The sequence below is a fragment of the Prionailurus bengalensis genome, chromosome D4 (genome assembly GCF_016509475.1).
Source record: "Prionailurus bengalensis isolate Pbe53 chromosome D4, Fcat_Pben_1.1_paternal_pri, whole genome shotgun sequence".
In the NCBI taxonomy this organism is placed as follows: Eukaryota; Metazoa; Chordata; class Mammalia; order Carnivora; family Felidae; genus Prionailurus; species Prionailurus bengalensis.
Genome location: NC_057359.1, coordinates 2,791,490 through 2,815,100, shown reverse-complemented (window position 1 = coordinate 2,815,100; position 23,611 = coordinate 2,791,490). Strand labels below are relative to the sequence as shown.

At 52.3% G+C, this 23,611-nt stretch overlaps 1 protein-coding gene across 1 annotated transcript in view; it reads left to right on the top strand.

Moving 5' to 3' along the window:
- Nucleotides 1–23,611, top strand: part of SHC3 (SHC adaptor protein 3) — a 97,882-nt gene that overhangs the window by 31,304 nt on the left and 42,967 nt on the right. The gene's annotated exons all lie outside the window — the stretch shown is intronic.

Sequence of the window (23,611 nt, the reverse complement as noted above, 5' to 3'; positions counted from 1 at the left end):
AAGTTCAGCGGGCCGGAAGAGGAGCAAAGCTGTAAAGATCTTCCCCGGGGCGGGTTGACTGCCAGAAATAGAAAGGAGACGGCGGTGTGAACGGTCTGCCCACCTGTCCCTGCTACGCGGGGAGCCCGCAGCCGCTCTCTGTGACTTTAGCCTGACTGCTTCATTCTAAATTTACTCATTCCGAACGTGTTTCACGGGCCGAGCCCCCGGGGTGAGGCCTGGCGGGGGGGAGCTAGCATGTTCTCCGTTTAGGAGTCTTTTTTGAAAACGCCAGCTCCCTGCGTGCACGCACACCCGGCTCTGGAGTAAAGCTGAGTCCTCCTGCCTCGCGGTCCATCACTTCTCAGTCTTACCACCCCCAGGATAACCTCGTGCCTCGTGTCTCCTTCGTCTGCATCTGCGTGTGAGGATGTGCCAGGCACAGGTCCACACCTCACTGGAGGCCCCGAGTCACAAGGCAGTCGGGCAGGCGTTCGGTGCAGGCATGCTGAAGTACCACAGAAACTCAGGAGAGCATCCCGAGGGCCTGAGCTAGTCTGGGAAGACTTCCTGGAGGAGGGAACGTTGAAGCCAGTGGATTCCTCCCCCGAGTACAAGGCAGATCCAAAGGAAGCATAGGACCGAGGCCGTTGATTTCACAGGGCTCGGCTCTGAAGCCAGACCACGAGGGTGTCTGGGGTGTGGGCGGTTACCCCTGAAATCCTTTCCGCCGGCCCCACATGGGGTTCTGTCTTTCGGACTCTGCCGTGATTCTGGTGTGCGCCACAGGGTACGGAGCCGGAGTGGAGAGGGAACAGGGGGGCCGTGTGCGCCCAGCTGAGGTCCCGCCTCCGGCTGGCTGGCTGCAGTTAGGACGCCAGGCCGGCCCCGGGGGCAAAGGGAGGCGGGGTCTACTTTCCCACAGGCCTCTTTTCTGTGTCCAGTCTCTGCTTCCGTAATGCACGCTGACGGATTCACTCACTTGGGGAGCATTAAAGAAGACGTTACTTCTGGAAACAGCCGGCACAGGCCATGCACGGTGAGGGTGTCCAGGATTGTTCCCTTGACCGGACCCGCATGCACTCGTGCCTGATTCTGGGCCCCGAGCGGACCTGAGGTATTTTGGAGGGTGTTTAGGGAGACTGGGTTGGGGAGCAGGAAGGGGTCGCGGACAGAGACCCCGTCACTGGTCGGCCTCGTTCTCCCATGGAGGGAATGGGGCACCGGTGCATTTGCCCACTGTCTGCCTCCCGCTAAGTTGAGTTAAACCGAAGATTGTCCCGGGCAGGGGACAGAGGCCCACAATGTGGGGGCACCCTGGCCTGGCTGAGGATGCCGGACGAGCCTCCATCGGAGCGGCCTGTGCCGGGCTCGGGCCCCCAGGACGGCATGGCGGGGTCACGGGCACCACCCTGTGAGCCAGAGTGGGCTTGGGGCAGTGGGGTGATGGCTCCTGGCCCGTCCATCTGAATCAGATTTTTCAGTCTCTGCCCATCTGAGCAGCTGTCCTGGTCCCGACCCCTCGTGGCAGAACCCTGTGTGCACGGGGTGCGTCCAGGGACCCTTGGGCACCAGCCCAGCACCACTTCCCAGCCACTCATGACCTCTGTGGGCTCGGGATCCTCACACGCGGGTGCGAATTGAACCATCTGGGAGACGTGTCGAGGGTCTTGGCAACGGGACCCACGAAGTTCTGGGGCTGCCCTGGCCTGTGCTCAGCACACCTGACGGGGTCTGTCAATTAATATATTAATTAATTAATATTATAATTATAATTAATATTATATTTATAATTTATAATTAACAATTATATTTAATAGCATTTGATATTAAATTTAATTTAATATTATATTTAATTTAATTGAGTTAAATTTAAACTTAATTATACATTAATAAATGATATTTGATTATATTTAATTGCATATTACATACATATTAATAAATATAACATTTAATGATATCGATTATACCTTATAAATATATATTTCATATATATTATACGGTATATGTTAAAATTTATCATGTTATGTATTACATATTTATTTTATTATAATTATATAATTATAATTAATAATATTATAATAATAACCAATATAATGCTTAATCTGTAATATTATTTGCTGATTGATACTATTACTAATGATCAATACCAGTTCGGCCCAGGGTATTTTTTCCAGCTGAAGAGAAAGACTGTAAGTTACTGAGAAGGGTAAAATATTTAGTAAGAAGGCATCGCCTTCACTCGAGCAGTATTTCTAGTATTTCATCCTGTGTCCCTGCTTTGCCAGCTGCTGATAGTAGTAACAATAATCACGAATAGGACCCCGGCGTTGAGCACCTACTGTGTTCCAGGCTCAGCGCGCTGGTCCTTCGGCCACTGAATACGTGTCTATCGCATGGCACATCTGGCCACCGTTGAGATGTTGGTCAGGAAGCCCGGAGTAAGAGCTCGCCTTCTCTTGCGGGGAGGGAGAAGATCAACACAGACGTAGACACGAGTAGGGTGCGAGAAACCACACGACCTTGACATTTTTGTGGATGCAGAAGGTGACCACGGTCAGATGTGGGCAACTTCGTGCCACCTGGCAGAGTGATCTGAAGGAGGGACGGCCACGTGCAGGGCTTTTCTGAGGAGCCCCGAGCCTGGCCGTGAGCTTCCCAGACAGACGTGAGCCAACAGAATGGGCAAGGTCACACCACCAAGACCTTGCAGGCTGGGACGCAGCTGCAGAGGCCCAAGCCAGAGCGGTGGGTGTCAGACGGGCTCTGGAGCGGCGCTGTAGCCGCGTCGGGGACGAGGGAGGGGTGCGGCTTCGGGAAGCATGAGCCAGGCAGACCTCGGAGGCCCTGCTGGAGGAGGGGGCTCACTGCAGACGCCCTTCCTGACCACAGTGGAGCAGTGGTCTGAGCAGCCACGGGGGAGGGAACTCGAGAGCAGGGTCTGCGTGAGGCCCTCGCAGCCCGTGAGGACTCTGCCCCTGTCCTGCTTCTTTGGCTCATCCTGGGACTGGTCTCCTGTGCTTCCACAACTGCCCATTAAATTTCTCCAAAGAATAGGAGGAAATGTAATTAAAGCGTTCTTAACAAAAAATTTCACGCGGGGGGTTTATAGAAAGGATGAGACCCTCACCGAGTCAGCCAGCTTGACGTGAGTGGGGGACAGAATGGGGCACGGTGGGGTGGGGTGGGACGGGGTTCAGGGATGAGGGAGGTGAGGACGGACGCGCGAGGTGGATGGGCCGGTGAAGGGGAAGGCGCCATGTTTTTCTCCAAGCCGTCGGGGAGAAACGCTTCCTCCTCTTCTGGCCCCGAACACCCGAGTAAACCAGTCTGGTTCCCATTTTCTCCCCCCCTGGAAAATCTGGACGCCCTTCTGTTTCCATTCTCCCCTTTCCTTTCAAGGCCTGGTTAACACCACGTCAGGATGGCCTTGTCGTTACAACTTTCTGAGCACAGGGGCAAGTGATGTAGCCGTCTGCCACTGAGGGCAGTCACCGCCCATGGGCATGAGAACATCCAGCTGGGGGCCTGTCCGTGGGAGCCAGGGTGGGGAGATGGTCCTAGGGACAGTCTCCTGGGTGGGGCGTGGGGGTTGGGCAGGTATGGATGGGCGTGGGTAGCCCCTGGACTGCACAGGTGAGCCAGGCTCTCACAGGGTGCAGGGTTGGCAAGGAAGGGCAGCTGGCCAGGGCAAGCCCGGCTGTCACCGAGATGCAGAGAGGGGGCTAGACACGGCATCTACAGGTTCCAGCAAAGCAGGCTGAGGAGCGGGCAGAGCCTCCCACACAAAGCCTCAGGATCTGTCTGTCTGTCTCCTTCTTTGACAGCTTATTCAGCTGTCTCCTGGTGGAACTTCCTGCTCAGGAGGGACACATCTCACTTTGCAGGCTAAGGATGAAGAAACTTTGTTAAATGCCATGATGCCCTCCTGTGGGATTCTGCCGCGGTGGGTTGGGGGACCCCCCGAGGTGACCCTGCTAAGATCTCTGGATGAAGGCAGCGTGCACAGAAGATCTTCGTGTTTTCTCTGCCATTTTGCACCAGAAGGAGAGGACCCCCCCCCAACCTGACCTGGGCTCCCCCAAAGTCTGGATTCCTTTCAGAACCCAGAAGGCTGGGCACAGAGGGGCCACAGGGCTGATCTGTGCTCTGTCAGCGCTGTGACCTGGGGCGGGGACTCCAGAGATTTGATGCACATGAACAGATCATCTCCTTTTCTAGAGCAGTGGTTCTCAAACTTTGACACTTCAGAGTCATGTGGACAGCTTGTGACGGCAGACGGCTGGGACCCGCCCCCAGAGTTTCTGATTCGGTGGGTCTGGAGTGGGAGCAGAGAATTTGCATTTGCAACAAGTCTTCAGGAGAAGCTTCTGACCCGGCCCAGGTACCACCCTTGGAGACGCGGTGCTCCAGATTTTATCTTTAATGTCTGAACCGTTTGCAACTCCCATCTATGAAACCACCGCTTTGAAAATGAGTCCATTTTTTTTTTTCAAGTGATCCCACTCATCCAGAAATTTTAAAAATGGAGAGCATAGTTGACTCGGTGGCTCACAATGGTTTAAATAGAATCCATGAGATGAATACGTGGCATTCACTCCATACTCTCCTTACGGACCATCTGGCATGGTGTGTATTTATAATCCCCATGCCAGAAGCACATTTGTGTCAGGACGCACCTCTTTGATTGCTCCTTTTCTGTCTTTTTTTTTCTGAGTTCACTTGCCCCCCAACTATATCATTCCGTAAGGACCTCCTTGCCTTTGCAGACATCGGTCAAATGTTACAGGTTCTAGAGTCAGGTGATCTGGGCTTCTGTGTGTGCTGAACCACGTTCCAGCTGTGTGGTTGGGCAAGTGACTTAAATTCTCGGTGTCTCTGTGTCTCCGTCTTTAGCATGGGAATCATTATGGTACCTCCTGACAGGGTCGAGCGATGATCGAGTTAATATCTCAAAAGCACTTAACATGCTGGCTAGTGCGTGGGAGAGCTCGAGACATGTTCGCGGATTTCGACGTTTTCGTGTCCGTGATGTTTTGTCCGTGTTGGGCATCTCATTGGTTTACATGACACTTCGGGTGCATAAGCCACAGATCTGTGTCCGCACCTCTGAATCTTCTTCTGAGTCCGGCCCTGTACTGGTATGTCTTCCTGGACACAGCTGCTCAGTCAGTTGCCAGATCCCGAGCATCGTATCTCTGCCTCCTGTTCTCACCTCCCACCACCTCACCTCCAACACCACTGTCGGGCCAGCTCACATCTCCTGGATGCTTGTAACGACCACCCACACCTTCTCCCAGAGTAGAAACCGGGACTGTCCTGCCTCATCTTCTCCCTTGTTCAACCGCTGGGGCTTGTTGGCTCTCCCTGGGCAGCCCCTTGGGTACTCTCCTTCCTTCTGCTCTCTCCTTCAATTCCCTGGGCACCGGCTCATGGGTTAGTGTGCCTGAGACATATTACTCCCTACTTATCCATTACTTGCAGAATACAATGGAAAATTCTTAATTTAGCAGCCAGTGTTCTACTTGACCTGCCTCAGCATACCTTTCTAAATCTATTCCTCATGACACCCTATCACTCTTCCTTTGCACAGCCACGCCGACCTGCGTACCGCCTCACTCTCCTGGCCCGCTGTCCATGCCTCAAGGCCAAACATTCAGCCATAGAAGTGTCCATGTGTGCCCTGAGCTATAGGACCACATTGTGTGAATTGCTCTACAGGCTCATTCCTCACTGGAAGTCTTGAAGACACCACATTTCGTCTACTATAAAATACCATCTCCTATTAAAAAAAAACCCCAACTAATTATTTTATAACCATTAAAAGAAAAGCACTGCCTGTTAAAATATAACACAATGCTTTAATATCACTTAGAATCAATTCGGGTGTTTGCAGGCACAGATTTATATCATTATAACACCTGTACATCTGTTAAAAGGAAAATATAAGCAATATGAAAAAGATATCCCTGAAACTTTTTTCCAGTTTGGAGTCTGAATATAGTGAACCATTTCTTGGCTCAGAATCATTGCTGTGTTTTGTCTAAGTTTTATTGTTCTTTAGGCCATTTCAAGAGCATTGGAAGTCAATGGAATTGGAATCAGAAAAAGATTAGAGAAAATATTTGAAACCAAAAGGTAGGGTTTTTTTTTTTAAGGAAAAAACACTAACATTGGTAAACTATTAGATCAATCATGAAGAGAGAGAAAATTCAGACTACCAAGAGCAGGAATGAATGAGGGGACATTACCACAGATACCACAGACACTGCAAGGATAATAAGGAGATATTATGAACAACTTTATGCCAATAAATTGAATAATTGAGATGAAATGGACAAATTCCTTGAAAGATAAAACTACCAGAGTGGCTTAAAGAAAAAAAAATAGATAATCTGAATTGGCTTATATCTGTTAAAGAAATAAAATCCATAGTAAAAACAAACAAACAAATCTTCCCATGGAGAAAACTCTAAAGCCACATGGTACCAACTGATAGATTCTACCAAACACTTAAGAAGAAATAAGATTTATTCTTCACGATCTTTTCCAGAAAACAGAAAGGAACATTTCCCAGTTTGTTTTATGGGGCCAGCATTATCTGGGTACCAAAACCAGACAAAGGCATTACAAGAAAAAACCCCAAAACCTTGTGAACTTAGACACAGAACCCTAACAATATGGTAGCAAGTTGGATCCAGCAATTTATCAAAAAATAATACAACATATACTGGAAGGGTTATCCAGGGATTGGAAAGTTGGCTCAACGTTAAAAATTTAAACAATGTAATTTCCCGTATCAGCGGACTAAAAAAGAAAAAAATATGAAAATCTCAATATGTAAAGAAAAGATTTTGCAAGAATTCAACATACATTTATGATAAAAACTCTCAACACACTGGGAATGGAAGGATTCTCCCTTAACCTGATGGCAGGACATCCACAAAACCCTGCAGGCAACCTCATAGTTAGCAGCTTTTATTTAATATTGTACTAGAGATCTTAGTGTGATAAGACAAGAAAAATGTAAGAGGCATACAAATCGGACAGGGAAAAATGAAACAATCTCTATTTGCATATGACACAGTCATCTACACGGAAAATCCTGAAGAAACTATATAAAAGCTTCTAGAACTAATAAGGGAGTTTAGCAAGGTTGCAGAAATTAACTGAAAAATGGAAATTTGAAAGGACCATATACAATAGCACAAAAACGTGAATTAGTGTTAATTTCAACAAAGCACATCCTAGATTTATATGCAACAAAATACTAAACATTGATGAGAGAAGGATCTAAATGAATGGAGTTATAGACTACGTTCATGGGTTAAAAAACTGCATTGTTAAAACATAAAAATCTTTAAAAATTATCTCACGATGTGATACAATTCTAATCAAAGTCCCATTGAGCTTTTTGTGGAAATCAATAAGCCAGTTCTTCAATGTATATAGAACAGTCAAGAGCTAGAATAGCCAAAATAATTCTGGAAAAGCAATGCTACGTTGAATAAAAGTGGAGAGAGTGGACATCCTTGTCTTGCTCCTGATCTCAGGGAAAGAGCTCACACTGTTTCCCCGTCGAGTGTAATATAGGGCTCGTCCTACATGATCTTCATGAGGCTGAAATACAGTCCCGCTCTACCCGATTTGCTGAGAGTTTTTATCACGAGGGGATGTTGAATTCTGTCAAATGCTTCTTCTGAATCAACTGAGGTGATCGTGTGGTTTTCATCCGTCATTTTGTAAATTGTGGTGTATCGTGTCCCTTGATTTGCAGACCATCCTTGCATCCCTGGACTAAATCCCATTTGATGATGGTGAATGATCCTTTTAATGTACTGTTCAGTTTGATTTGCTGCTGTCTTGTTGACGATTTTTGCATCTGTTCACCAGGGGTGTTGGCCTGTAATTTTCTTGTGGTGTCCTTGCCTGGCTTTGGTATCAGGGTAATGCTCCAGCCAGGACCACGCACTGTATGTGGTTGTCGCGGCTCTGGGCTCCCTTCCACTGCATCGACTGCCCAGCCTTTCTTTGTCTCTCTGGACATTTATTGGAAGTACACACCAGGTATTTTGTAGAATTTGCCTTAATTTTAACTGTTTCTCTTAGCTTATGTGTTTCTGGCAGTAAACAATAGAAATTGTGTCCTCAGTGCGCGTCAGTAGGCGTATGAGGTCACTTTGTTTCCACGGCGATGTCGGTTTTGATGACTTAGTGAAGGTGTATTTTTTACATGCAGGCTTGATATAATAATGTTCAGACTGTACACAAAAGGTTATGTTCACGGATCCTCCCTTCGAATCATAAGCATTTCCCCCTCATCAAAATCTATTCATATTGTTGGTCATTATTGGGAGAGAACAAAGTCTAAAGTGTCTAAATGCGGCGGGGCGGGGAGATGGGGCCACATGGCCTTCTAAATGCACAGTCTGAGTTGCCTTGATGAGTTCCGGGTGAGGAGTTCTCAGAGCCCATCAAGGCCACGGGGCATCCCAGAAGGGCCCTCCAGAATCTCAGAGCCCAGCACAGTAGGTAGTCAAATAATACTCGTCAAAATCTTAAATTTTCAGGAGTCGAGGGAAATGGCTGAAGATGGAACATCAGGAAAAGCAAATGGTTAATAGTGGTGGCCCAGAGGATGTGATTAGTGAGACAAACTGTGTGGAAAAGGTGATATTAAAGCACTTCTTCCTTTCTGCCCCCAGGGCCTTTTCTATGAAAATTAGCACGGTTGTGTGTGCTGAGCACGTTGAAAGTCATTTATTTTAGAAAACGCCGCTTTCTTTGAGGATAATGTGGTGGCATAGTGGCCTTTATCTTCAAGTTTTTATTTACTGCTTATGAAGACGTGGATAATTTCGAGATCGGCAATTTATAACTCCTTTTGAAGCACAGACTTTAAGTGCTGGAGAGCAAATTCTAGTGGCCAGTCTATAAGTTGTTATAATCTATTTAAGCACACCAAATAATCTATTTAAGCACACCAAAATATCAGGTAAGAGAGACGTGTAGGCGAGCGGTGGGTCTGACCCTGCCTCCTTCAGAGGATGTGGTTTATGGCTGGTGTTCTTTTAAGGCAGTGAACCCTGCTCCCCGGGCTGCCCGCTGGTACCCGGAGGGGTGGGCGGGTGTCCTGGTTCTGGGACACCTCCCCAGGACCCAGGGTCGCTGCGGTGCATGCTCTGGTGGAGCTTCTGGCTCTGCCTGTCCCACTGGCAGGGGCACTTGCCCCGGGGGGGCCGCCCTGCTCCCCGTGGCCCTGTGCAGCTCCCTCCTGGCACTCTCCTCTGCTTCAGCAAAGCCTCTTCCCCTTCTCAGGCCCCGGGTCTGGCGGTATCAGCCTCGCACAGGTGACCCACCCGCACTCTGTCCAGAGCCCTGGGACCTGCAGGACAGGCGGGTGACAGCAAAGGGGGGACTGTCCCTACAGCTTGTTCCCGTCAGCGATTTTAACACTGAGCCTACCTTCCAGGGACGCCCTTCTCTTGTGTGAACGGAGCATCCGTGGACGGTTCCTATTGGTGCCGATGGCGTGGGAGCCCAGCATGGCGGGCCAGGGGCCTGGACAGGAGATGAAAAATAGGCTCCAGACCAGGGCTTCCCTGGCCTCAGCGTCACTGACATCTGGGGCCAGGTCATGCCTTGTTGTGGGGGCTCTTCTGGGCATTTTAGGACATCCCGCAGCACCCCTGACCTCCCCCCCCACTAGATGTGCCCCAACACTCAGACGACTGAGAGCCTTCAGACTTTTCCCAGTGTCCCGGGTTAAAACCACCACACTCCGCTAACCTTCATGCCCCCAGCCTCAATTCTGTTTCATTATGAACATGGCACGTGCCCGTCCACTAGAGAAAGTTTCGAAAACAAAAGTACCAGAAAAACGGAAGGGTGAGTTTTCTTCCACAACTTTGCGAGCACACTGTGTGCGGTTTCGTGTCCCCCATACCCTCAGAAGTAGAGTAAGTGATCAGGCTCACGTAGTAATTTAATTTTATGCCGGGTGCACATGTGATCTCCAGACGGCATGCCCCGTCCAGTGATGGGGATGAACTTGGCCCTTCACATCCGGGGGAATCGAGTCCAGCACAGACCTTGCTTAGGGGTGGGTAGGCTGGGGCCAGAGTCCTGGTCTCCCCCCGGCTCGCCGAGTCTAGGACACAGGCAAGTAACACGGTGTCGGTTCTCGGGGAATCAAGAGTCATCTTACGCCCGCTCATCAGTGGGCACCATTTTGTCTGTTTGGCGACATTCTTGTTTCATCTGAGTGCGACTGTCCTCCCTCCGTATTCGACGTTAGCGCGTGGAGTGGGGTAGGACCTGACCCTCTGAGACATACGTGCCTAAATATATGTTATTTATTATCCCTTAGCTGTGGTTTGTTTACATGTGAGGCAGCGCTTTCCGACATGTGGCCAGACGCCCACAGAGCCTTTTAATAGCAGCAGAGCACAGGATGTGCTGAAGGACGTCCCACGGAAGCTGTTATCACGTCTGTAAGGGCCTCAGCTCAATTATTTATAGTCTGAGCCAGGGATTCTATCATTATGGGTCTAAAAGTGCGTCGGAAAATGATGATGCGTTTGACAGGAAATACTGAAGATTTAATTACGCTCAGAATGGAGGAAGACGTTAAAATTCGTATGAATCTCAGTGGGCTGCGTGGGCCCGGTGGTCGGGCCGTGGTTGGGAGCCCCTGCGGAGGCCCCGACCCCATGAGCACAGCACATGGTCCACCGTGGTTGGTTTCTGGCTTCTCCTTAATTGCTGCTTTAAAAAATTTTTCCACTTAGGGGCGCCTGGGTGGCTCAGTCAGTTGAGCGTCCGACTTCGGCTCAGGTCATGATCTCACAGTCCGTGGGTTCGAGCCCCACGTCAGGCTCTGTGCTGACAGCTCGGAGCCTGGAGCCTGCTTCGGGTTCTGTGTCTCCCTCTCTCTCTGCCCCTCCCCTGCTCGTGTTCTGTCTCTCTCTTTCTCTCGCTCTCAACAATAAACATTAATTGTTTTTAAATTTTACCACTTGAATCATCTTTAAGTGCACAGTTTAGTGGCATTAGGTGTGGTCTCAGTGTTGTGTCGCCATCCCCACCACCCGTCTCCTCCACACTGAAACCCTGTCCCCATAAAAACCAACCCCCCAGGCCTCCTCCCCAGCCCCCGGCGCCCTCCACCCACGTTCCGTGCCTGTGAATTTGATGACTCCAGGTGCCGCGTGGAAGTGGAGTGACTCTTGAACGACATCGGTTTGAGCCGCACGGGTTTGCTTAGACGTGGATTTTTTTCGATGAATCCAGTCCAGCGCTTAAATGTACTCTCTCTGCCTTATGATTTTAACATTTTCTTTCCTCTGGCTTACTTTGTAGAGAGAATGCAGGCGGGATATCACATACGTGTTAATCCACCGTTGACGTGATCAGTAAGCCTTCCGGTCAACACTGGGCTGTTACTAGTTACGATTTTGGGGAGTCAGAGGTTATACATGGATTTTCAGCTGTGGGGGGTCAGCACCCCTAACCCCTGGGTTGTTCAAGGGCCATTTGTCTTTTTGTGACTAGCTTATTTCCTTCAGCACAATGTCCTCAAGGTTCATCCATGTTGGAGCAGGTGTCAGACTTCCCTGCCTTGCCAAGGCTGAGTGGTGTTTCCCTGGATGGATGGGCCACATTTGCTTTACCCATCCGCCTGGTCAGGGGGCACTGGGCCCACTGTTTGGCTGTTGTGAGTCAGGCTGCTGTGAACACGGGTGTGCAAACACCTGTTCGAGACGCTGTTTTTAGTCCTCCGGCGTGTATACCCAGAGACGGAATCGCTGGGTCCCGTGGCCATCAGTGTTTTATCCCCAGCCGCCTGCCGGAGCTCACACCTGCTCTCACAGTGGCGGGGGGCGGGGGTGGGGGGTTGGCAGCTGACTTGGGCCAGGTGTCCGGCTCGTGCGGCAGGCTGGGTCCACCTCCCTCTCCCAGCTGTGCGGCCTCAGGCAGGCCTCCTAACCTCTCTGGTCTTAGGTTCTCACCCGCAAAATGGAGATCGTGCGGACTCCACGCTGGGAGATCGATGCCCTCACAGTGGTACAGCGGGACCACTTAGCGGACACGCGATAAGCCCTGGTTGTGGCTCCGTTGCCCCTTTAACATCGTTCATTTTAACCAGGTTTACGGTCAGACGCCGTTGCTGTTGCTGGACTTTGAGGGTTTCACGTGCCGGAAACGTGTCCTTCTTACCTACGTGCCGGCTTGGAGTCCTTTGTAGTGAATTCCCTGTTGACATCCCTCGTCCACTTTTCTGCTGGGCTCCCCTCCGTTTTCTTAGTAATTCGTGGCGGTGTTTTGCACGCTGGGCGTGTGCTGGAAGTATTTTGCATTACAGTGAAACTTTAAAATTAGAGTGTGTTTATCGAGGCTCGTGTTCCTGTCTTGAACATCTCCCTCGTGGGGAGATTACGCTGATGATCTTCTAGTATTTGTATTTACTTTTCACATTTGGATTTTCATGCCACCTGTGACAAGATAGCCACTGTGCCCAGCCCGGATTCCCCCGTGGACTCGAGATGCCTCTGTCTCGTCCCCTCAATTCCCTTGGACACTTGGATGTGCTCCTGGACACTGATACGTGTGCGGTTCTGATCCGTAGACACATCCGCCCTGGTGGGACCCGGCACCCTTTGCTGTGCTCTCTTGTCGACTAAAAAGAATTCTTCATCGCTTTCGAACTTTCTTCTGTGTTCTGACATCGTAGCGTTCAGCACAGAACGATCTCATCAGGATTGCAGTTATGATCGAGGTGATCATGACTGTTTTGGGGAGAATTACACTTAATGATACCACGGCCTTATGTCCAGGACGTGACACGAGTTTCTGCCTGTGCGGGTCCTGCTTCTGTCCTCCAGCGACGCTTTCTGCTGTCTTCACGCGAGCACGCCTCGTTTGTCGCTGCGGCCGCGGTTTTGGCGTCCACACGCATGGGATCCCCCTTCACCCCGCGTCTCTCTGTTGACGCGCTGCTCCTGAGAGACTCTTCTGTGTCTGTTTGTGTCACAAAGCCTCATATCTGCCCCAGACATCTTCCCCTCGCGTCTCTTCAACAACATGACCCCTGCCCGACTTAAGGCACCAGCCGTGCGGCTTCTGGCCTGTTTTCCTGGCTCCCCGTCCTGGGTCATGCTCTGGGTCACCCTCTGTCCGCTGTGCCCCCGGAATACCAGGGCGTCAGCTTGTGCTTAGGGACAAATGGCGTCCCCCTCTGGCCCTGCACCTGAGCGGAGATCCTGTCTTTCTCCGGGCCTTCGCCATGTCACAAGGGCCGGACGTGGACCTGCCTCCTCCTCACTCCATGTGACTGGTGTCGCCCTCTCTCATCAGCTCTGGGCCCACACGGCGGGACTGGCTCTTCTCCTTGTCCGTCCCGCCGCCCGTGGGTCTGGGTTGCTGTGCACACACTCCGGCCCGAGGGAGGGAAGGGCCGGCCCCAGTGCTGGCTCCGTGGCCGCGGCCGTGGGTGGAGAGCGAGACGGACAGTGATGTATCTTCTCGCCTATGCCTTGTGCATGGGTGCATGGGATGCGCGTCCGAGTCCCTCCTGGCCTGGCGCAACCAGCCTGGGTGCCGGCCCTTGGCGTATGCTCGTGACAGTGTCCTTGGGGAGCTTTCCAGGACAAGGCCGGCATGCTGCGTTCTCATGAGAGACGAAGACACAGGGCACAGGGGCCATGCCCAGTGCTGCGCTGACCCGGTGGGGGGCACACCTCGTTCCCGTGGGACCTGGGGTGCATGCCTGCTCACTCTCGTGGGGCTGACGGCAGTGTGGCCCCGGGTCACCGTGTGCATTACATGAGTCTTAGAGGAGACCGCGCGTGGCAAAGCTTGGCTTTGGAGCCCGGAGGATCTAACTCGGAGTTTGACTCCTCTAATACGGTGTGACTCTGGGAAGAGTTAGACGCCTTCTCCGAACTTAATTCCTTTTGTCCTTGTTATTGTTTTTCCAAATGGGAAGAACGGCTTTGACATCTGAGGGGGGGTGGCTCAGAGAGACGAGGGGCGTGAAGACAGAGGCCAGCTGTCCCCCTTGCTGGGGGTGCTGGCTCTCCATGACACGTGTGTACGTGTGCGTGCGTGCATGTGCGAGCCACCCTCCTACAGGCGGAGGGTGTCTTCGTGAGCCCGAGCCACCCTCCTACAGGCAGAGTCTGTCTTCGTGAGCCCGGATGCCGCCCTCCCGGCCGCATCGCCCCCCAGGTCCCCTCAGGTTCCGCCCCTTAAATCAGGACACCTTACGCCCAGCGGGTGCCAGACATGTTCCCTGAAGGTTGACCCAGGTTGACCTCGTTCTCTCGTGCCCGTTCTCCCCACCAGAGTCAATCAGAGGGACTTCGTCTCCACGTGTACATGGGAGCAGAAGGATGTGGACGGAAAGTCGGTGCCCCGTCCAAGCAGAGCAGATGCCCCCCGTCTGCAGTGAACATACTGTGCCATCAGGAAAGGGAAACGCGTCTCGTCCCAGTAAATTCTCCAGAGCGTGCGCCTCCCGCACGAGGGGAGCGAGTCACAAGGTGCTGGATGAGGAAGAGTCAGACCAGTCTTCCTCTCCTGCCTTGCAGATGGGCTCTCCCCAGAGGCCCTTCCCTCGGCCTCGGGCGGGCGCCCCCAGGAGCCAGGGCCGCCCGACGAATCCTGCCGTTCTCCGTGCCCCCCACCCCCCACCGCTCTTGTCCCCGCCTCGCACCTCGGGCTGGCTTTGCCCGACCGTCGTCCTTTTGGCCGATGGCGCTGTAACTCTTTGCCTGATATTAAACACATTTTTGGAAAAAGAACAATGGTGTCCGTGGAGTGCTTATTTCTAGGGGTTTCTTCTTTGGCTTCTTGTATTTCACGTCTCCCGTCTTCCAGAGTTAGCTTGCGTGATAATCTGGAGTTGTCCTTGTCGGTAATCTGGCGGCCAGGAGCATCCCCGAAAGAGGCAGGAGCGTGGGGTGCGGCCTGGCTCTCCCAGCCTCTGACTCCTGGGCTCCTGGGTGTCTCCTGACTCCCAGGTGTCCTGAGCGGGGAGGTGGCTGGGACGGCCCCCCAGGGTCAAGAGGGAGGCTGGCTGGGACGGCCCCCTAAGTTGCTGGGAGGCACGAGTGAGTTTGCTGTGGGCAGCATATCGGTTCTGCTTTGCCTCAGGGGATCTGCACATATTTCCTCCTGATGCGAGGGGCCAGTGCTGGGAGATAGTGGTCTTTTCCCTCAGGACTCAGGGAGACACGATTTCCTTCCTTTGGGGACATAGCCTCTGCACTGGCTGACAACTCCTTCACTTTGTGTGCCCAAGTCTCCTTGACTGGAAAACGGGAACATTCGTTTCATTTCTCCTTGCATTGTTGACTTCCTGAGGATTTGTGCCCCTCAGGCAAGAATGTCTGGGGCCACCGGATGCGTGCACATGTGTCCGTGTGCATGCAGGGGTGTGCACGTGCACAGCGGGCCCAAGGTGGCTGAGGACCCGCGACCCCCGGCCACCCTCCACGCGGTCTCGGCAGATAAGACTAAGGATGATACCGTTAATACACGTCCGAGAGTGGGCTTTCCAGTAGCTGCTGCTTACACACGGATCTATTTATTTTCCTATCGTTTTCTAGGGACCATATGTTTCTAGGGACCATATGTCTGTAAGTGAATCTGATTATGGTCAATGTGAGTGTGTGTCATGTCTGGAGCCAGAATTAGCCGCCGGGAGTCTACGGTTCTCTGCTCTTTCTGTCTCTGATGCCGTCTCTATGTATATACGTGTATATACGTGCACGTATGTAATTACGCATTTATGGTTCACCCTTGAACAGCGCGCAGATTAGGGCCACTGACCCGCGCGGACTCAAAAGTCCATGTGTAACTTTGACTTCTCAAAAACTTCCCTGCTCATGGTCTGCTGACCTGAAGCCTCACTGAAAACATAAACAGGTAACTAACGTGCATTTTATGTCGTGCGTATCATGTGCTATATTCTTACGACAAAGTAAGCTCCAGGGTCACCTGGGTGGCTCAGTCAGTTAAGCGTCCGACTTCGGCTCAGGTCACAATCTCACGGTCCGTGAGTTCGAGCCCCTCGTCGGGCTCTGTGCTGACAGCTTGGAGCCTGGAGCCTGTTTCGGATTCTGTGTCTCCCTCTCTCTCTGACCCTCCCCCATTCATGCTGTCTCTCCCTGTCTCAAAAATAAACGTTAAAAAAAAAATTAAAAAAAAAAAGGAAGCTAGAGATAAGAAAATGGCATTAAGACGATCAGAAGGAAGAGGAAATACGTTTACAGGACTGTACTGTATTTGTAAAAGAAAATCCACATCCAGGCGGATGCCTGCAACTCACACCTGTGTTGCTCGGGGGTGCGCTGAATAACCAATCTGAGGATCATTTCCTACGCCTCCATCGGTTCAAGCTCCTCTCTCGGTTGTGAAGGAAGATGCGTCTTCGTGGCTTTGATTAGAATATTGCGGATGGGAACATGGATCATTATCGTGCGTTTGCCCCGAGCCACACCCCGTGAATGTTAAGACGCTCTGTGGGTTCACAGATGGTGCCACGGGGTCCTCAGAGACCACGAGACAGTGCCTCACACAGAGCTCGGCGGCGGGGGCAACATTCACGTGTGTGCCCTGGCCACCCCCTGTGAACCTCCGTGCGTGCCGGGATCCACAAGGTCTTACCGGCAAAGCACCCTGTGGCGCCCTGAAGGCAGTGACGCCCTCTGGCCCCACCCCGACCGCATGAGGACTCGTCCGCCTTACGAAACTGTGTCTGTCTAGGTGAGCAGTTCCAGGGCAGGCGTCGGTCCTGCCTTCGGCTCATCAGCATCTCGAAGCCGTGGGCTGGAAGCAGGCTTTTTCTAACCGAACAGTGGGAATTTTAAAGGGAAGAGGAAATCAGGGAACGTGTTTGTGAGGCGAAAGCAAGCCCCCCCCCACATCTGTCAAGGATGTCTGCGACACTCCTTGTGACCTCAAGCCAACTTTAAACTTCATTCTTTTTAAAAAAATTTTTAATGTTTATTTTATTTTTTAATTTTTGAAAGAGAGAGAGAGAAAGAGGCAGGTGCAAACAGGGGAGGGGCAGAGAGAGAAGGAGACACAGAATCTGAAGCGGGCTCCAGGCTCTGAGCTGTCAGCGCAGAGCCCGACGCGGGGCTCGAACCCACGGACCGTGAGATCATGACCTGAGCTGAAGTCAAGACGCTTAACCGACTGAGCCACCCAGGCACCCCTAAGCTTCGTTCTTCTAGCCAAAAGGAATATCAGCCTCAGTGTTGCTGCAGGTGGGCGTTATTCTTGCATCCATACGTTCCCCTCAATCCCGAGGGCTCATCTTCGTGAGATGCTCGCCTACGGGGTTAAGGAGCCTCATTCCTGGTTTCCTCTTGGGTTTTATGAGGACTTACAGGGTCTGTTGCTTCTGCACGTTTGGTCATCATCAGCCGGCAGGTATTGGCGCCTACTGTGTACGTGTGTGGAAGGCAAAGCACACACTTGAGACCGTCGGGGTTATGAGGTCTCGGGTGACCCCGCAGGTTATGAGGCATCGGCGAGGTTGGGTTGGCTGCGCCCTGGTTTCTCGAGCGCGGCACAGATCTCCGGGTTCACGGCCCCGCTTACGCTTGCGACCTCCGTGCGACACGCTTAACTTTGGAAGGTTTAGGCAGTTTCAACCCATCGCGGGGAAATTACTTTCGAGAAGTTAAGGTTCAAGTGTTCCCGGTGTCTGAGATTCACGTGTAAGTCTGCGTGTGCCGGATGGAGGCTCTGGGTGGCCGGCGGTGCCCGTGGGCGACATGAGGGGACGCCGCTTCCTCCCGACTCCGTCCTCGCTGGGTGGCCGGCTGTGTGGCTCTGCGTCGCCCATCCGTGTCTCATGGCTGCGGGATGGAGATGGTCACCTGGAAGGGAGAGAGGCCGCCGTCCCCTGACAGGACCACCTGGGCGTCACTGGCCACAGCTAGGCAGGCCTCCGGGTGTCTTCCCCAAGGGTCTGCTCTGTCGCTTCTGCCGTTGACATCTCGCTGGCCTCCCCGCCCGCCATTTCTCAGCCACTGCCTCGTCCCACACACAGCGGCTAACGTCCATGCAACTCTGTGTCTATCTCGTCAACCTGCTTGAAGGGCCTCTGTGGTTTGTCCGTCCTCAGCCACCTCCGGGTCAGAATCCCACCCCCTCACGGCTCTGCAGATCTGACGGCCTGTCGCCTCCCGGCACACCCCTCTGCGTGGCCGCACCTCACGCGTCCACCGTGCGTCGCGCTCCTCTCTGGGCCCGGATCCAGCGTGCGTTTTCTCATGGTTTCTTGCTCTCCCTCCACTTGGCCTCCAGCCCGCTTTGCATGGAGGCTTCTTTGCTGGCAGGTGCCCTTGCCTTCTCCTTTCTCTGAACGACGGGTCTGTGCTTGAGTAGTAAACAGTGCACAGTGCACAACAGCTGTTGTCTCCTTCTAGACTCTCCCGCGTACCCCTGGTCTCCTCCACACGTTTCTTGAAAACACACACTGTCTTGCCTGGTCCTCGGTGGTCGGGAGGGGACGGGTTTGGCGTGGGGTGGTCCTCCAGGATCAGAGACGGCTCCTGAGTGTGGGATGGGGGGAGCCCTGTGGACCGTGGTCCCGAGGAGTTGCCCCAGGGAAGACGAGGGGGGGCAGGAAGTTCTCGGGGGGAGCAGTCGAGGCTTGGTTTGAAGCGTGACATCTGAGAAGACTTTAAACAACGTGGTGGAACCGTCACTTGGGTGTGGGAATGGTCTCCACAGTCCTGGCGCTGGAGGAGATATGGGGGCGGGAGGTAAAGATGAGCGAGGTGATTGGAGCAGAGACGGTAGGACCCCTTACGGCGAGCGCAGGTCGGGGAACCTCAGAGGCCCCAGGGCTCGGCTCCAGCAGTCCTGACGGGCTGAGGCGTGGGGTCACCCGACAGGGCCTGGGAAAACAAAATGGCGGTGGGAATGTGATTTGCTGCTGTTTGCCCAGCACCCAGCGCGGAGGAACCACAGGACAAGGGGCCTGATATGGAGGCAGTTTCTGTCTGGCAGGCATAGAGCCCTGTGATCCCACCCCTGTCCCCCACCAGAGAGAGGCCAGGTGGTTCCTTCTCGCTTCAGACAGAGTGAGGGGCTTCATGGAGATGACACAGACTGGCACCTGTCACTAGAGTCCAGGATGCCCAGTGCACTGATGGTCTCCATACCAGGAGTGGGCGTTGCTGACGGCCTCCTGCTGGCGACCAGGCTAAAGGGCTAAGGTCAGGGGGCACCTCATGTGGGCCCTGAGCCCACGGGATCCATCCCGAGGGTCTCCTGCTAGTTTGAGGCCCCGTCAGCCGCAAGAGGGTTACACCTGCCCCATGGGTGTGGACGGCGGAGGGGATGGGTGTGTGGGTGGGTGAAGGACCAACACTGTCCATTTCACAGCACAGGCACCCACATATTCCCAGGGGAGGGCCTTCCAAAGGCTCAAGGAGTCAGATGCAGCCCTCAGTCCCGCCGGGGGCCCAGCCCTGGGGCTGGTGGGTGGGTTAGATACGGTTATGTGTCTGGGGCTTCATCCAGGGCCAGGGAGGAGCTGGGCCCCTGCGTGCACCGAGACAGGAGTTGGGGGCAGTGGACTGGTTCTCGGACTGTACCCTGTTCGTCCACTTGTCCGAGTTGCACTGAGGACAGAGAAGAGGTGGGCAGGACGGAGTCCTGTGGCCACATCACAGGAAGGCGAGAAACTGGCAAAGAGCACCCAGGAGGGCAGAAGACGTCAGAGGAGCATCAGCTGAGGGTGGCACAGTGCCCACTGCATTTGGGGCCGTGGCGGGTGTTGGAATTTGCAGGGCAGATTGTGGGAACAAGACCTGGCTTGGAGGGAGAGGGTTAAGGGCACAGAGGGCACCAGCACCAGCACCGTGTTGGTGGTCTCTTTGGAGGAGTTGCCGTCATTTATGGAACTGGCTCTTGTGACAGCCACCAAGTGCTTTCCATCCTATTAACAACCTGGCTGCAGTCAGTGGTGGTATGCCCAGGGCCTCTGGGCCGCCTCCGAGGTGTTAGACTGTAGGTTCCCGGGAGTGGGTCTGCTGGATGGAGGGTCTGTGTGAGTCTCGTTCTCCTAGATGAGGCCAGGCTGCCCACCAGAGGCTGTGTTGAACTGCTTCTTAACCACATGCGGGGCTTTCTTATAATGTCTCAAGCTCGAACCTTTGGCTGTTTAAGTGGCATGTTAGCATAGGCTTTAGTTTATAATCTTATTTTGAGTAAAGCCAAGAATTTGTTCAGATTTCCAAGAGCTGTTTGTATGTCCTTTGCTGTGAACTCTGTTTGTATCTTTTAACATTTTGCATCGGGTTTTTGATATTTTCCTTATTAAGTTATATTAAGGTAATTAACTTGTTGACTATGAAATGTTTCAGTTTTTTTTTCTGCATAAAATTTTATTTTTATGCTCTGGAGTGTGTCAATATTTCCTTTTATGTTCAAGATTTGTATCATCCTTCCACTCAAAGATAATATAAAAAAATTCCTCCCAGGTTTTTTCCTTTTTTTTTTGGTACTTTTATGGTTTCGTTACCATGAAGTTAAGTTTGCAATCCATTTAGGATTTATTTGCATATAAGGCGCAAGATAGAAACCCAGTGTGATTTTTTTTCCTGAATGCTGCCCAGACACTGAAACACCACTCACTGGTCATTCTGTCCCCCTTGGGTATGTATGTATTACCATATTTGTCACTCCACGGGAGGAAGACACTTTTTCACTCTGCCCTCCTGTGTTCTCTGGCTAGGGTTCTGCAAATAAGGCAGGCAAAAGACAGACTAACAGGAGAGAAGCAGGTGATGAATGTATACAGTACACATGCAGGCAGGGAAACTCAGTGATGAGTAACTCAAAGAAGTGGTTAGAACTTGGGCTTATCTCACATCTTACCAAAGAACAAGAAATCCATAGGGAAGTGACAAAACCCAGGAAAAGAATTTGGGGTTTCTAGGGGGGAACCTGTTGGAGAACCCCTTGTTGACATGTGGGGAGGCAAGTGCGTGGACAGGGGTGGGGTGGGGTGGGGGGAATTGATGGGAGGGGGGAGCTAGCTGCAGCCCAAGTTCCTTTGCTGTGTCTCAGGGCTGCTGTGGCTCACCTCCGTTCCTCCCTGTGGAGAGGGGCACAGGCTGTGTGTACAGATTTATGACCTGCTTTTAGGCAAATGGGGGGAGGGCAGAGAGCTCTTCTGGCTACTTCTCCGTGGCCTTCAGCTCAGAATACTCCGTCTGCCGGCGTGGCCTGTGTGGGGTGGCGTCTTCGGCTACCCTTCACCGTGTATGTCTCTCCTTTTTGGTTCTTCATGAAGTGGATCGCACTTTGTCGTTCCACGTGTTTATTTATTGCCCCTCCGCCTGCTAGAACATAAACCCCTGATGGCAGAAATCACCACTTGGGGCACCTACTATTTATTGTTTTAGTCTGTGAAATGTGTGTGTGTTTGGGGAGGTGGGGTGGGCAGGCTGAGATGGCTGAGTGGGGACAAAAGTGGGGCTACATGATTCCAAAGGACCCAGTTCTCAAATCCCGCCCTCCAGCGTGACGGGTATGACGTGTGGGAGGAGCTGGCTCTCATGATGAGAACTTCATACTGAATGGGAGAGATGGTGGGACCAGGATGGAGTGAGGCTCAGTTACTCCCAGGTGACTGGGGTCGTGCCAGAGAGTCCACATTCCCGTTAGCTGAGCTCTCAGGTCACAGTTTGGCTCGCCCCAGTGGGGTCATGCTGAACAGGTGGTTGAGCGATCTCCATGAAAAACAGAGGTGCATCGCCACCCGAGACTGACCCGAGGACTCGGTGGAATTACAGAAAGCCAAATCATTTTTGCTGAATGAAAAGTTGAGACAGTACCGTTCACCGAAACGTGCTGTGCTAGGTGGTAAAGAGGGACGATGAGAATGGTTACCTCTGCAGTCAGACGGTGGAGTTAAAGTTTCTTGTGTCAGCATCAGGCATCTAAGTGTGGCAGTTACTACGTTCCGCCGCATTCTTATTTCAAAGGGAGACGGACACCATCAGCCTCCGTGTGGTGAGAATTCACACACACGCAGGTTATCGTGGGAGCATTAGAAGCAAATTGATGGACGGAGGACGTTTTTTTTCTGAAGAGTAGCTTGATTTGCGACCACGTTGGGGGATTGTAAATCTCACACAGGGGATCCTTAGGACTTTTTTGCGTGGTGGAGCTCAGAGAACTTTCTGGAATTTCTGACATTGGCACATCTTAAGGACAGAAGATGGAGTCTCTGAATGTGCCCTGGGATGCCGCCGGAGTCTCTTGGGGAGGATTTGCTCGACGGAATGGACTTCTTGGGCTGTGTCCGCCTCCCCCACAGAAGTGGCACACGGGCAGCCAGGGAGGCCTGTGGCCCGACCTGCGTGGCCCACTGGCTCAGACACGTGCTGTACAGGTGACCCCGCTGAGAGCTATCCTCTTGGGAGGCTGTCGCCCAAGGCTGATTTCTTTCTCTCATTGCCCGCGTTGGTGGCTCGGGAAAGAAATCCGATGTTCGTTACGGATATTTTAGGAGAGACCTACAGAAAGCTTCCTGCCGTGGGGTATCTTCCCGGCCTGCTGGGACCATCGCGGATTTTGGCGCTTTGCTCAGCCGAATGTGTCATAACAGTGCAGAGATGCTCCGAGCTTCTTCTTCTTCTTCTTCTTGTTTTTAAATTAGACAGAGAAAATATAGATGCTGGGGTTTATACAGTTCCATAAAGAGACAGCTTGACCTTCCTCAATAGGAACTGCCTTTTAAAAGGTACTCGGGTGATCATTTTGATAGAACCACAGTTGGAACATTATTATAAAACAAATGGCTAAGGATAAACATTGAAAACATTCATGCCTTTTAAAGGAACTTCGTCTGAGTCATGGTGATTCAGTCTACAGCCTTCACGGTATTTGAGTTTCTAGAATAGTCTTTCCCCACTCTCTGCAGTGAATTCAATGGCAAATGTGAGCCTCACCTGAATGGTAATTTGACAAGGACAGATCTCTCTTAAGAGCATTATCTTGTGGTGGGGATTAGATTTCTAGATGATAGAAAAGGATTTCAAGTATTTCACGTAGAAAGCTTGCAGAATGTTTCTGAGGACCCGTTATCCTGTTTGTCCGGTGGTGTGTCCAAATCCCCGTTTATTTCTTCCTGTGCTCTCTTACAATTGTGTCTGTCCCCACGAGGGGGCTGACACATTCACCCATCCCCTTTCTGGGCTCCTGACTTTGGAGCCCCCTCTGGAGTATCCCTATCATTACCCACTGAGGCCCGCTCCCAGAGTTGAGCCATTTGCTTTCAAGCACCTGTTACCAGCACGTCCTCCCCACCTGGAGGCCCAGCATCTGGACCCCAGCGGCCTCCAGCCGGTCCATCTCGCACCCTCCCCACGTCCCGAGGTGTCCTGCCGGGCGAACCCTCTGCAGCCAGGTGCCCCTAGGCCTAGGACCCTCCTTGCCTCCTTTCCTCAGGGCAGCACCGGCACGTGGTAGCTGCTCAATAAACGGGTGCTCCGGGAACTGCCCGGCACAGACCTTATTTCTTGCTCATTTGTCTATCACCCGAGCGCCTCCCCGCCTTCAGAACCCTCTTGGTTTTATGATATTTACTAACTGC